The sequence below is a fragment of the Narcine bancroftii genome, chromosome 6, assembly GCF_036971445.1.
Source record: "Narcine bancroftii isolate sNarBan1 chromosome 6, sNarBan1.hap1, whole genome shotgun sequence".
NCBI lineage: Eukaryota > Metazoa > Chordata > Chondrichthyes > Torpediniformes > Narcinidae > Narcine > Narcine bancroftii.
The window spans coordinates 227,006,038-227,021,798 of record NC_091474.1 but is presented as its reverse complement, the minus strand read 5'-3'; the positions used below and the strand labels follow the sequence as shown (position 1 = coordinate 227,021,798).

The following is a 15,761-nucleotide window of genomic DNA, read 5'->3' as shown; positions in this document are numbered from 1 at the left end:
CACAATACAACAGTTCTCAACCTTTTTTTTTCCACTCGCGTCCCTGTGCCATTGGTGCTCTGTGATCAGTAAGGGATTGCTTAAGGTGGTCTGTTGGTGGAAAGAAAAAGTTTGAAGACCACTGCTTTAATCATCCCTCATTGACTCGTCATATGCATGGTTTCAGACGCTAAAGGAAATGGGCCAATGACAATGACAGAGTTTATCCCAAACTATTATTAAACATTTCTTTTAATAAGAAAAAGTTTAACATTACATATGTTGAAAGAAGAGAAAACATGCAGATGTTGTTGAAAATTTTCAATAAATATTTAGTTCGGCCCTCGACTTAGTCCAAGTTTTTAATTTTGGCCCTCCGTGAATTTGAGTTTGACACCCCTGCACTAATGCCATACTGTTTCACATTTGATTATACCCACGCACTAGGTCAACTTTGGAGAACACCCTCATGCCATGCAGGTTCGCCGTCAAGTCCTGAATGTGAGGGATGGCGTAACATTCAGGTACTGTCGCGTCGTTAAGCTGTCGATAATCTCTGCAGGGTCGCCAGCCACTGGAAGCTTTTGGAACCAGGTGGAGCAGCGAGGCCCAAGGACTGTCAGAACGTGAAATGATCTCCTGTTCCTGCAGATGTGAGAACTCCTCTTTCGCTATCTGGAGCTTATCCGGCGGGAGCTGGTGTGCCTTGGCATGGACCGGCGGGCCTTGGGTGGGGATATAATAAAACACATATTTTCAGTTAATTGCTAAATTTTGCTTATTTCACTGTGTCTGTTTCACCAAATATTTCATAAGCATAAATCACATCTTTTGTAACTCACGAAAAAACTTGTGAAGTTGTTGAGAAAACAGACAGCTTGATAAGAATATAGGAGTAAAGAGTTACCTAAGATCGCAATCTGGTCTTGCTTTTGCTCAGGGGTGCAGGTGGGAGAGTATTTATAGAGCTTGTGTTAATTTAAAAAAAATTGTTTAATCTTTTTCATAGAATACAAGAGTTGCTATTAATAAAGTATTTAAAATATCCTCCTATTCTTTTATTTTTGTTATAGTAAAACAATTTAAATAAAGCATTTAGAAATTGTTATTGATACGATTTAAAACATACAGAATGAAAACATTATCTGTCTCTCTCATGGTAGTGGGTAATTCAAGTAACTTTGAGCATTGTTGCCTTCATCTGGGAAATTTATGTTTCATACTTAGAATATAGAATGTTACAGAACAGTACAGGCCCTTCCACCCACGATGTTGTGCTGACCTCTGTAAACCTAATATATCATATTTGTTTTGCAGTTACATCAATTTTAAATCACTTAACTTGTAAATTAAATTAAACATGAAAATCAGCTGGAGAAACTCAGCAAGTCACCCGGCATTCTTTACCTAGCAAATATAGAGATACATAACCATGTTTCAGGTTGGAGCCTTTCACTGAGGTATGAGCAAAAAGCAAGCAGGCACCTGAAATGGTAAGGGGAGGGACAGGGGAAGGAGCACAGGCCCACAGACAAGAGGTCATAGGTGAGAGGGCACAAGAGGGGAAAAAAAAACTAAAAAATGATGGAGGAATCCATAGCTCTCTGAATGGGGAGGGAATGAAGTGGCTTAATAGAAACAGGAGAAGTCTATGTTAATGCCATCTGGATGGATAGGCTCAGTGTCATGGTGGGGCATTTGTAGGCCATGCCCCCCAAATGAGTTATTGTGTCCCCTACCCACTTGTAGCATTAGCATCACTAGAATCATGTGGTATCGTCTTCTGTTATGTCGGAGGGAGGAGTAAGTTTGACAATGGCACCTGGAGGAGGTTCATGGCAGGTATGGCCCCCTCTCCCCCCTTGCTAAGTGAGTTTCCAAACATCAGTTTGTGTCCTCACCCCCTCAAACCCCTCCCCCCTCCACCGCAGTTACCCTAATGCCCCCCCATCGATTAGACTTGTTCTAATGCTGACTTTGCAGTTGGAGAGTGCCCAGAATGGATATTAGGTGTTACTCCTCCAATTTGCAGGTGGCCTCAGTTTGGCAGTGCATGAGGGCCATGGACAGACATGTTGGCGCATGAATGAGGCACGGAATTGAGATGGTTGACCACTGGGAGATCCCCATCCTTGCTGTGGGCTCAGTGAAGATGCTGAATGATGTGATCTCCCAGTTTGAATCCAGTATCTCCAATATAGAGAAGACATTGCAAATTAATTTTCAGTTTAGATTTCTTTTGTCTAGCTTTTAAAAAGTGACTCTGTTCTTCTGTGCAGTTTATGTATTTTTAAGAGCTGCTTAGCCCTCTGTCTGCCTCATCTCCAGGTCTTTGAGCTTCTGTCTTCGTAATTGATGTTTCACCACTCATTTTATGTTCACTGCTGCCATTTCGAATGATCTCCCACCCATTCTAAGGCCATTCAACCACTCTTGCCAGGCCCCATTGTAATGCTTCTCGCTGACCTTTATTCACTGGCATCAGTCCCAGGCAAATGACCTATCCTGCCGTGCCCTGCTGATCCCCTGCAGTCTTTACTCGTAGTTCTCCATCCATTGATGTCACCTGCTGCTTTAATCCCTTCTTCAGCCTTTGTGCTGGCCTAATCTCTGTTGCCCTAATGAAAATAAATAATTCATTTATAATGTGTAAAGCTTGAAAATATTTATCAAAATACAAAGATTAATAAATAAACTTACACTTTTAGTATATTTAAGTCATGTTTTTTTTTGATTTTAAAATATAGCAAAAGCCTTTTCTTTAACTTTATAACCTGCAGCTGTAGTAATTAATTTGTAAAATACTCACCATTTTCCCACCAGTGTAGCATTAATTGAGTTATGCCCACTGCTTTTATTTCATTAGTACATTTTACAATAACCAAGTTGTTTTTAATATTTAATTAAATTTGCTTTAGTGTCTGAATGAAAGGCCCATTGCCATTTAATTTATAAATGGAGTAAAACATGGTCACTACTTTTACTGAAACAATCAAACTTCTCCAAGGATGTTAAGTCCTTCCAAGTTTCCATGAAAAATAAGTTGGTTCCTAAATCCCAATTAACTTTGCAGGTGGGTGCTGTAGGAACCTACTAATTGATGATTCATCATGGATAAAAATGCAATACAGCTAATGGCTTGAGGAATTAATGACACAAGATTGATGCAAACCACTCTGAAATTATACCTTCAACTGGATCAATCATTGCATCATTTAAGGATTTTTAGCATGGACTGTTCTCTCAATGAGCGAAAATTACATGATTTAACCAATATGCAAATAACAAAGAGTAGGACAAGCAAAATGTTGGAATCCTCTCCATAATAGAGGAGCAGGTAGTATCGGAAAAAAGGGAGGTTGCGGAAGGACTTGAACAGATTAGGAGAGTAGGCAAAGCGGCAAATGAAATGTAATGTCGGGAACTTTGTCTATACTTTTTAAAGTTAATTTTATGCCTAATCCTTTAACTGCTTTGTTTGTAATTGTTGGAGAGAGGGGCATAACTCTAATGTCATCTGATTTGGATATATTAGTTTTTACTTCTCATGGCTGGGCGGGCGATGTTGCTCAGATGGTACCCCGCCTACTCATGCTCAATGGCTACCTGATGTCATGTTTAAATTTAGAGAAGATTAGATGCTCAATTTCTGATTTGAATTCAAATTTTCAAACACTGGGGTCCTTTTATGAATTATTCTTGCTACGGAGGATTTGACCTGTACTTTGTTTTGGACAAATCTGGTAGCGTGCAACACCACTGGACTGAAATTTTTTTACTTGATATTTGATATTAATGCAGAAATGTTGACTAATAAGGTAATAAGGTAATTTGATTAGGTATTCCTTTCTGCTCTCCTTGGCAAACGGTTTCATTGTTGGTAGTGGGTTTAGATCTTTTTATAACAAAATATTACTGTAATATAACTTGTTTAATTGAGAATGCAGGGTACCTTGGATGAACTGGTATGATCTAAGTGTAATGTATTTTTAAAACTTTTAGCATGTATTCTTATGTATTTTTTAAATGTGGAATTTCAATTACAATCAAAATATTGAAAAAAGGAAAGTGTACAGTCATACATTCTGGAAGAAAAAAATAAATGGGCAGACTATTTTCTTAATGGGAAGAAAATTGAAAATTGCAAAGGGACCTGGGAGTCCTCATGGCAGATAGCCTGAAGGTAAACTTGCAGGTTGAGTCATGGTGAAGAAGGCAAATGCCTTCTTATAAGAGTATAAGAACAGGGATGTGATGTTAAGGCTTTATAAGGCACTGATGAGACCTCATTTGGAGTATTGAAAGCAATTTTGGGTTCCTCATTTAAAAAAGAATGTCCTGACATTGGAGAGGGTTCAGAGGAGGTTAACAACGATGATTCCAGCAATGAATCATATGAGAAGCATTTTTTTTGGAAATTTTATTTAAGAATTTTACAAAATATTACAAAAAAAAGAAAATACAAGATACAAATACAGATATATAAAAAAGGAAGAAAAATTATATAAAAAATAATTCTTTTTTTCTTTGGCTTGGCTTCGCGGACGAAGATTTATGGAGGGGGTAAAAAGTCCACGTCAGCTGCAGGCTCGTTTGTGGCTGACAAGTCCGATGCGGGACAGGCAGACACGGTTGCAGCGGTTGCAGGGGAAAATTGGTTGGTTGGGGTTGGGTGTTGGGTTTTTCCTCCTTTGCCTTTTGTCAGTGAGGTGGGCTCTGCGGTCTTCTTCAAAGGAGGTTGCTGCCCGCCAAACTGTGAGGCGCCAAGATGCACGGTTTGAGGCGTTATATCCCCCACCCCCTTCATCTACTAACTACATCATCCCCCACCCCTCAGAGCCTTAAAAAAAATTATACATTTAAAATTAGTTAATCAACATGCCAACTCTACATAACTCTTACTTAAGATCAATAACCATACAATACAAATATAAGCTCCACATTTTAATAAAAAAGAATGATTATTTCATAAATTGTAAGTTATTTTTTTCCAAATATAAACATGATTGCAATTCATTGTGCCATCTTTGTGTATTCAATTCCACATCATTTTTCCAAGTTATCGCTATATATTTTCTTGCAACCTCTAACCCTAATCGCAAAAATGCCAACTGTGGCTTATCAACCAATCCCAAAGTAACAGCATTCATATAACCCAATAAACACATCATTGGATTTATTTGCAAATCGATTGTAAATAAATCTCTCAAAAATTTAATAACTTTTTCCCCCCCAAAAATTTAACTTTCTTACATGTCCATACACAATGCACAAAAGTACCTGTCTTTTCTCCACATCTAAAACACAACTCTGTTAGATATTTCATATTTCTTCAACTTCTCAGGAGTCAAATATAATTGATGAATAAAATTATAATTAACCATACTATATCTCACATTAATTAATTTTGTAACACTGTCAATACACATATTTGACCATTCCTCCCAAGACAATTCAATATCTAAATCTTTCTCTCATTTCTCTTTTGTCTGATATAACCCAACTTTATCCATCTTTTCTTGCAATAACCTATACATATCCAATATAAATCCTTTCGTTTCCTTGCCAACCATTAAAATCTCACAGATTGACTTGGTAAAATTAAATCCTTTTACTAAATTGTATTCGCAAACATTCTCAAACTTGATGATAAGCAAAAATAGAATTTGCAGAAATACCAAAACTCTCTTGTAATCTATTAAATGTAGAAAATTTACCCGCCGCAAAACAATCTTGTATAATATTAATTCCTTTCAGTTTCCAATTTTTCAAATAAGGATTATTTAAAGAAAATGGAATGAATTTATTCTGATACAATGGTGATTTAATCAAAAATTTCCCTTTAGAACCCTTAAGTTGATCCTGCTTATTCCAAATATCCAATATATGTCTTAATACTGGAAAATTATATATTTATAACAATAAGGGATTCCATTTATAAATAAATTGACTCATTTCTTTTTTGAAAATTTGATCCAATTCGACTTTAGACCAGGCCGTAGATTGTTGAACATCAAACAACCTATTAATGAATTTCAACTGTGCCGCTTCATCATAATTTTGAAAATTTGGTAATTGAAGTCCTCCGCATTCATACTGCCTAGGTAATTTATCCTTCCATAAAAATAATCAAATTACTTGATTTAATTCTTTAAAAAAATTCTTCGGAATCCCACATGAAATAGATTGATAAAGATATTGTATACGAGGATAAATATTCATTTTTATATAATTTACTCTCCCAATTAAAGTTAATGGCAAATCTTTCCAATTCTGTAAATCAATTTTAATCTTATTCAACAAAGGTATATAATTCAAATTATATAAGTCCTGATATTCTTTATTAACTATAGCTCCTAAATATTTAATCTATCAGACCATTTAAATTTAGTAATCTGTCTACAATCTAAATAATCCTCATTTGATATCGGCAATATTTCACTCTTCTCCCAGTTAACTTTATATCCTGACAGTACGCCATATTGATGTAATAAATTTTGCAGCATCCTCAAGGATTCTTTAGGATGTGTTAGATATATTAAAACATCATCAGCAAACAAATTAATCTTAGATTCTTGTTCACCTACTTTAATACCTTTAATATCCAAATTTTGCCTAATAGCTTGAGCTAAATGCAAACAATGCTGGTGAAAGAGGACAACCTTGTCTAGTTGATCGAGATAATGTAAAAGCTGATGAAATCTGTCCATTCATCATTATTTGTGCTGTAGGATTAGTATATAAAGCTTTAACCCAAGTAGTAAAGGTTGATCCAAATTGAAATTTTTCTAAAACCTTAAATAGAAATTTCCACTCAACCCTATCAAAACCATTTTCCACATCTAACACCACTATCATTGGTTGATTAACTTGTTGTCTAGCAGCATTAATTATAGAAATCAATTTAGTGACATTATCAACTGAATATCGACCTTTTATAAATCCAGCTTGGTCAACATGTACTAATTTTGGCTAATAATTAGCCAATCTATTAGCTAATACTTTCACAACAATTTTATAATCTACATTTAATAACGATATTGGTCGAGAAGAAGACATTTTTAATGTATCTCTATCTTTCTTTGGAATAACAGTAATCAACATCCTCAAAAATGATTCTGGAAATGAACCCAACTCAGTTGCCTGCTTCAAAACTTCCATATAAACCGGAAACAACAAATCATTAAATTCTTTATAAAATTCTACTGTAAACCCATCTTCACCCGGGGACTTTCCTCCCGACATTGTTCTTCCTTTAATTCCAATTCTGTAAAAGGACAATCTAAATCAGGGGTGTCAAACTCAAATTCACGAAGGGCCAAAATTAAAAACTTGGACTAAGTCGAGGGCCGAACTAAATATTTATTGAAAATTTTCAACAACATCTGCATGTTTTCTCTTCTTTCAACATATGTAATGTTAAACTTTAGGATATAACTTTAGGAGGATAATGTTACAGGTCAGGAGTAGGTAGCTCAAGTTCACCCTTTGCTTGACCTGAAGGAAACCTATTTGGTCCCTGTGGAGATGTAGTCAGCATTCACAGGCTGTGTCCATTTTGGCCTGCATCAGGACTCAGCATTTCCTGCTCACTCCTCAGCCTCAAGGCCTCTATTCACCCTCGACCCACCATCCCTCTACCTGACCAGTCCTTTACCCAACCTCTACTCACCCCTCACTCCACTCGCTCTGCCTCTACCCACCCCATCCTATACATGCCCCTCTACTGCTTCTCCCCTCAACCTGTTCCTCCCTCTACCCGTCTCTCACCCTCTAATCACCCCTCCCCTACTCGCCCTGCCCCTCCCCTTTTACCTCTTCCCTATCCACCCCTCCTTCTACTCATCTCTCCCTCTAACTACCCCTCGCACCACCATAACTTCCCCTGCCCATTTCTCCTCACCTACACCCTCTGCCCACCCCTGCTTACCCACCCACTCAGGCCCAGCGCGCTGCCGATCAGCCTTTGCGGACAGCCACCATCTCTCTCTTCATGTGCAGGGCCGAACCAGCCATCCCTGGGGTCTGCACGGGTGCAAGCGCTGAAGGCCGTGGCGACCGGAAGAAGTGTGCTCGCGCTGTGGAAGGGCCGTCCGGTGCCAGTCGCGTGGGGCTCGCGCTGCCCGGGGGCCGTGAGCAGCCTGCCATATCCATTGCGCAGACAGGAAATCACAGGCGCTCGCCCATCCGCCGCACCGCTCGACAGGTGGGAGAAGTGACTGGTTGTGCAGGGAGCCTTCCAACCGGCTTGCCGGCTGATGACATCGACAGACTTCTCGTGTTACAATTTCTCGTGTTACAATGGGGAAGGATGTGCAATGAAGGGGGAGGATGGTGGGGGTGACATTACCAAAAAACAGCATCGGCTCTCGCTGCAGGGCGGGCCACCTCTAATCCATTTTTGAAATGATCTTGCGGGCCAAATATGATCTAAATCATTAACATTGTTCTCAGTCAATGATGGCAAATTTAAATTAGTCAAGAACAAATCAATTTTGTCTACTTTCAGATGTATTTTGTCTACTTTCAGAAGTTTAAAAGTTCATTATAAAATCTAAAAAATTCCTCATTAATTTCCTGAGGTTTATGTAATCTCCGAATCTTTCCTAATGGCATTAATTGTTCTTGATGCTTGTTCTGTTTTTAATTGCCAAGCTAAAACTTTATGTGCTCTTTCACCTAACTCATAATAATGCTGTTGTGATCTTTGAATCATTTTTTCATATTTATATGATGCAATATATTATATTGTAATTTTAATTTAGATAAATGTATCTTATTATCTTCAGTAGAATTCTTCTGAAATTCTTATTCTAACTTTTCAATTTAATTTTCCAAAATTTGACTTTCAATCAAATATTGTTTTTTAATTCTAGCTATATAACTAATGATCTGACCTTTCAAATATGCTTTTAAAGCATCCCATAAAACAAATTTACTTTGAACTGAATCCTGATTTATTTGTAAATAAAAAATAATTTGTTCCCTAATATATTTAATAAACTCAGGTCTTTTTAATAACCTTTCATTAAATCTCCAACGATAAGTATTTCCTACCTTCTCAGTGCCCAAACAAGAAGCCAACATCAACGAGTTATCAGACGATGTTCTACTTTTATACTCTGCTTGTATAAATCTACCTTGCAATTGAGCTGAAACTAAAAATTAATCAATTCTAGAAGATGAATTATGCCGTGCTGAATGAAAGGAGTAATCTTTTTCAGTAGGGTTCAATTTTCTCCATATTTCTACCAAATTTAAACCCTTCATTACCTCAATAATTCTCTTTGCCATTTTAGTTCTCTTCAGAGTCTTTGGAGATTTATCCAACAAAGGATCTAAACAACAATTAAAGTCCCCTCCCACTAAAATATTTCCATTCGATTGGTTCAAATTTTAAAAAGTATCTGTAATAAATACTTCATCATCCTCATTCGGTGCATAAGCATTCATCAAAGTCCAGGCTTCTGAAAAAAAATTACAATTCACCACCAAAATCCTACCAGCATTAACAAAAAAAAATCCAAAAATAAACAATACTTTCTTATTTACCAAAATGGCTACTCCTCTGGCCTTAGAAGTAAAAGATGAAGCATTTACATGTCCTACCCAATCTCTTTTCAATTTCAAATGTTCCTTCTCAGTTAAGTGAGTTTCTCACAAAAATGCTATATCCACCTTCAACTTTTTAATATAATCCAATACACATTTCCGTTTCATCGGATGATTTAACCCCTTAATATTAAACATCGCAAAAGTCAAATTATTCATTATTACCTATAGAGTGGCCCTTAACAAAATTTACTCTTACAATTAAACCGGGTCCCCCCCAAAAAAAGGAAAAAAACCAACAAAAACTCCCCCCACTTACTAACTTAACAATCAAATACAAACACCAAAATTCCCCTCCTCCCCCCAAACTGCTAAGCAGTACCCCCCCTTGTCGATCGGGTGTGGTCGATACCACTAGTGGCAGATGACTTTGAATTCAGCGGATCATCTGCCTCTCCCTGCCGAGACTTCTAAAAAAATTTTAAAAATCGTAAAGTAATTGTCCAGTCTGCTTTATGCTGTCTTCCACCACATCAATCAGCTGTAGCATCTCCATCTTCTGCGGTTCACTCCCATTTCTGTTCTTGACTTTAGGAATGTTGATGCTAGCTTCTTGGAAAGATCAAAACTCAACTTGTTATCTGGTAAAGAATTAGCAAAAGTTTAGGCATCTTGAGCTTTCTCAAATAATTGAAATTGAGATGGGTCATAAAACACTTTCAGAACAGCAGGATATCTAAATGTCGACCTATAACCCTTCTTCCACAACACAGACTTAGCTTGATTAAACTCTTTACGTCGCTGTATAACCTCCTGACTTAAATCCGCATTAAAAAAAAACTCTACTATCTTGAACCATTATTGAATTCTGATCAATTCTGGCTTTCTGCACTGCAAGACGCAAAATCGTCTCCCGATCTTGAAATCTTAAACATCTAATTAAAACTGCTCTTGGAGGTTGTCCTGGAAAAGGTTTTCTTCTTAACGCTCGATGAGCCCTGTCCAATTCCAATCCATCAGGATACGCTTCCACTCCTAATATTTCTGAAATCCATTTATGAAAAAATTTCATAGGGTCTTGACATTCAAAGTCCTCTGTAAGTCCAATTATCTGTACATGATTCCTTCGACTTTGATTTTCCAAAGAAACAATTTTTTGCATAAACAATTTCTTTTGCATATCCCACCCAGATACTGATTCTTCCACTTGATCTATTCTATTTTCCACATTCTCGCATCTTTTCTGTACTTTGTCCACCTCAATCAAGCATTTATTAAGATCTTCTTTCATAGCTGCAATTTCTCCACGCACATCTGATATTTTACTTTTCACATCCACAAGTTGTTCATCAACATTATGAAAACCAATGGTTATATAAGTCATAATATTTTCATTCTGTTTTGTTAACTCCTCAACCATTGTAATCACATCAGGTCCAGGTGAAGGATTAGAGTAGGTGAAGTAACGGATTTAAAAGGAGAAGCCATTTTTGTAGTTCTGGGCCTACCTTCCATTCCTTAAGTTGCCATCAATAACAACTCTTGATCTTCTTTGTCCAAGTATTCAATTTGTTCTTCTTCCTCATCTTCTGGTACCAAAATATTCTCTCTAGTCGCCATGCTGTGCGTTTGAACCCTATCCAACGTCGGGCCAACTTCTTCAGCTCGATGTGGAGCAGGTCCCCCCGCACAGCATGAAATTGATCCAGGACCTCATGGAAACGTGACGTCGGGTGCATGCACATTGGGCCTGTTGCATAGTAGCGGGCGCTCGCAGGCATGCCGGCACGCACTAAAGCACTAATTACAGTGCTATCTCGCCCACTGTCCAGTGCTACCCCGCTTAACTCACCCCTCCCCCCAGCCACGCTGACAGCGCTGCTTCCGTGGGCGTCCTGGCTGATGTCGGCACCATCTTTGATTGGTTGAATCCCCGGAGATGTCGATCTTCTTTCAAGTTGATCCACGGTCATCGTCTGCATCTTGGGTTCCATACCTAATTGATCCTGGTGCTTCTTTTGCTCAGTAGGCCCAGATTTTTCACTTTTTCCAACAACTTTAATAACTAATTTCTTCTGCTTCTGAGCTTTTCCTTTCTTAATTTCTTGCAGCCCCAACACTTAATAATACATCTAATGAACTTTTTAACAGTTTATATAACTTGGGTATTAATCAGTCCTTTGAGGGAGAGACAGAACCCACGTCTTGGTTCTATGCCATCTTGCCACGCCCCCCCCCCCCCATGTTTAGGCTTTATAAGGTACCGGTGAGACTTCACTTGGAGTATTGTGAGTAGATTTTAGCTTCTTTTTTAAGAAAAGACGAGTTGACGTTAGAGAGTGTTCAATGGAGATTCACTAGGATGATTCTAGGAATGAAAGGGTTATCGTATGAAGCTCTTAGTCTGTACTCATTGGAATTTAGGAGAATGAGGGGGATCTTATTGAAACATTTCATATATTGAAAGGCGTAGACAGAGTAAATTGTAAAAAGGTTGTTTCCTAGTGGGAGTGTCTAGGCCAAGAGGGAACAACCTTAAGATTGAAGGTTGTCCACTTTGAACAGGGATATGGAGGATTTTCTTTAGCCAGAAGGTGGTGATTTGTTTCCACAGGCGATTGTGGAGGCCAGGATATTGGTATATTTAAGGCAGAGATTGATAGGTTACTGATTAGGCATCAAAAGTTATGGGGAGAAGACCGGGGAGTGGGGCCGTGGGAAAGTGGATTAACTCATGATTAAATAGTGGGGCAGAATCGATGGTCTGAATTGCTTATTTCTGCTCCTACAGTAAGTCTTATGGTAACTTAAGATTGAAATTTACACAATCATGTTTGGCCAGACGTGCCATATAGAACTACAGATGATTCATCCAAGCTTTTTTTTCCTGAGATCCCCATCAAGTGCTAATCCTGATAAATCAGCAAATAAATTATTTGTACCTTAAGATAATTCAAATTACTCTCTTGGCATGTTCAGTTGGACATCAATCCTTTGTAAATGAAGAATGGTTTCCTTTCCCTTGAGGTTGCATGCAGTTTCTAACCCAACAACATGGTTAGTCTTCTCCTGGATCTCTTGGTTATTCTCAGATTTTGGATTTATTGTCAGAATACATACATGACATCACATACAAAGCTGAGATTCTTTTTTTCCAGGTGCACTAGAATTACTACTTATTGGTAGTGCAAAAAAAACTATACACATCGTAGACAAATGGAAACAAATAAAGAACTGTGAACAGAAAACAAATGTAAACAAATTGTGTAATACAGGCCAAGAAAAGAAAATCAATAAAGTGCACAAGTAAGAGTCCTTAAATGAGTCCCTGATTGAGTTTGTAGTTAAAGGAACCTGATGGTGGAAATCTTGTGGCAGCATTGAGATCAAACCATGTGCAAGATGATGTGGGTCTTTGATGATTGCTGCTGCTCTCTGATAACAGCGTTCCGTGCAGATGTTCTTGATAGTGGGGAGGATTTTGCCTGATAAGTCCTGGCTGTTCCCATTACCTTTTGGAGGGCTTTATGCTTAGGGGTATTGGTGATGCAGCTGGTCAACATACTTTCCACCTCGCATCTGTAGAAATTTGCCAGCGTTTCTATTGTCATACCAGACCTCCGCAAACTCCTGAGGAAGTAGGAGGCGCTGACGTGCTTTCATCATTATAATCATATAAACAATTATAGTCCGGAAACAGGCTATCTCGACTCCTCTAGTCCAACCTACCCGCACCCTGTCCATAATCCTCCAATCCCCTCACATCCATATACTCATCCAACCTTCTCTTAAACAATATTGACCCTGCTGCAACCACCTCTTCTGGAAGGTCATTCCTCTCAGCCACCACTCTCTGAGTGAAGAAACATCATTCATGTTTCTTCTAAACTTTTGCCACCTAACCCTTAACATGACCAATCTCATCTACCCTCAAGGGGAAGAGCCTATTCACATCTACTCTGTCTATCCCCCTCATAATTTTAAATACCTCATCAAATCCCCCTCAACCTTCTGTGCTCCAATGAATAAAGACCCAATCTACTCTATCTTTCTTTGTATTCTAGATACTGCAATCCAGGCAACATTTTAGTAAATCTTCTCTGCATCCTCTCTACCTTATTGATATCTTTCCTATAATTTGGGGACCAGAACTGCACACAGTATTCCAAATTTGGCCTCACCAATGCCTTGAACAGTCTCAACATCACCTCCCAGCTCCTATATTCTATGCTTTGATTTATAAAGGCCAGCATACCAAAAGCCTTCTTTGAGATTCCACTTTCAGAGAACGATGAACCGTTATTCCAAGATCTCTCCGTTCCTCTACATTCCTCAGTGCCCTCCCCTTCACTGATTATGTCCTGTTTTGATTATTCTTCCCAAAATGAAGCACTTTATACTTATTGATATTAAACTCCATCTGCCACCTTTCAGCCCACTCTTCTAAGCAGTCCAAATCCTTCTGCAGTCCCCAAAAAACAACATCAGTATCCACAACTCCCCCTATTTTTGTTTTGTCCGCATATTTACTAACCCAATTTACCACTCCATCATCCAAATCATTAATGTAAATGACAAACAACAAGGGGCCCAACACTGAGCCCTGAGGCACACCGCTCGTCACAATCCTCCATCCTTTTTTAAATTTTTTTTTATTTTTCACACTATAAACCACATTGATCAAGGTACATACATTTTCCTTTTCAAATATATACAGTGTCGTTTTCTTCCCCCCTCCCTCTTCCCATCCCACCCTCCCTACCTCCCCTCCCATTCATTTAAAGTTCAGAATCTAAGATACATTAAACCCGTCAAACAATGTTGTCACTCAATAAAAATAAACAAGAAATTCCACTGAGTCAATTCTTTTCATTCCCTTCTCCTTCTGTCATTTTAGGTGGTAGATGTCCCCGGTAGGTTTTCTCTATTGTGTTTCATGTATGGCTCCCATATTTGTTCAAATATTGTAATATTATTTCTTAAATTATATGTTATTTTTTTTAATGGAATACATTTATTCATTTCTATAAACCATTGTTGTATTCTCAAGTTATCTTCTAATTTCCAGGCTGACATAATACATTTTTTTGCTACAGCTAGGGCTATCCTAACAAATCTTTTTTGTCCACCATCTAAATCAAGTCTAAATTCTTTGTTTTTTATGTTACTTAGGAGGAAGATCTCTGGGTTTTTTGGTATATTGCTTTTTGTGATTTTATTTAATATCTGGTTTAGATCGTCCCAAAATTTTTTCACTTTCTCACATGTCCAGATTGCATGAATTGTTTTTCCCATTTCCTTTTTATAGCAAAAATATCTGTCAGATACTGTTGGGTCCCATTTATTTAACTTTTGAGGTGTAATATATAGCCTGTGTATCCAGTTATATTGTATCATACGTAACCTCGTATTTATTGTATTTCTCATAGTTCCTGAGCATAACTTCTCCCATGTTTCCTTCTTTATCTTTATGTTTAGATCTTGTTCCCATTTTTGTTTAGTTTTACCATTTGTTTCCTCATTCTCCTTTTCTTGCAGTTTAATATACATGTTTGTTATAAATTTTTTGATTATCATTGTGTCTGTAATCACATATTCAAAATTACTTCCCTCTGGTAACCTCAGACTGCTTCCCAATTTGTCCTTCAAGTAGGATTTCAGTTGGTAGTATGCCAACACTGTATCGTGAGTTATATTATATTTATCCTTCATTTGTTCAAAGGATAATAATTTATTTCCTGAAAAACAATTTTCTATTCTTTTGATCCCTTTTTTCTCCCATTCTCTAAAGGAAAGGTTATCTATTGTAAAAGGGATTAGCTGATTTTGCGTCAGTATTAGTTTTGGTAGTTGGTAATTTGTTTTATTCCTTTCTACATGAATCTTCTTCCAAATATTGAGCAGATGATGTAAAACTGGAGAATTCCTCCGTTGTACCAATTTTTCATCCCATTTATATAATATATGTTCGGGTATCTTCTCCCCTATTTTAACTAGTTCTAATCTAGTCCAATCTGGCTTTTCCCTTGTTCGATAAAAATCTGATAGGTATCTTAATTGTGCGGCTCTATAATAATTTTTTAAGTTTGGCAGTTGTAAGCCTCCTTGTTTATACCATTCTGTTAATTTATCTAGTGCTATCCTCGGTTTCCCCCCTTTCCATAAAAATTTCCTTATTATTTTCTTTAACTCCTTGAAGAATTTCTCCATCAAGTGTATTGGCAATGCCT

General features: G+C 37.6%; 1 long non-coding RNA gene across 1 annotated transcript in view; it reads right to left on the bottom strand.

The window, feature by feature from the left end:
• Window positions 1-291: 291 nt before the first annotated feature.
• Window positions 292-15,761, bottom strand: part of LOC138737098 (uncharacterized) — a 169,111-nt gene continuing 153,641 nt past the window's right edge. Inside the window, exons 4-5 of the long non-coding RNA XR_011340767.1 lie at window positions 2,446-2,597; window positions 292-704 (exon numbers count right to left, since the gene is read on the bottom strand). This is a non-coding gene — a long non-coding RNA (uncharacterized lncRNA). The remainder of the gene's footprint in view (window positions 705-2,445; window positions 2,598-15,761) is intronic.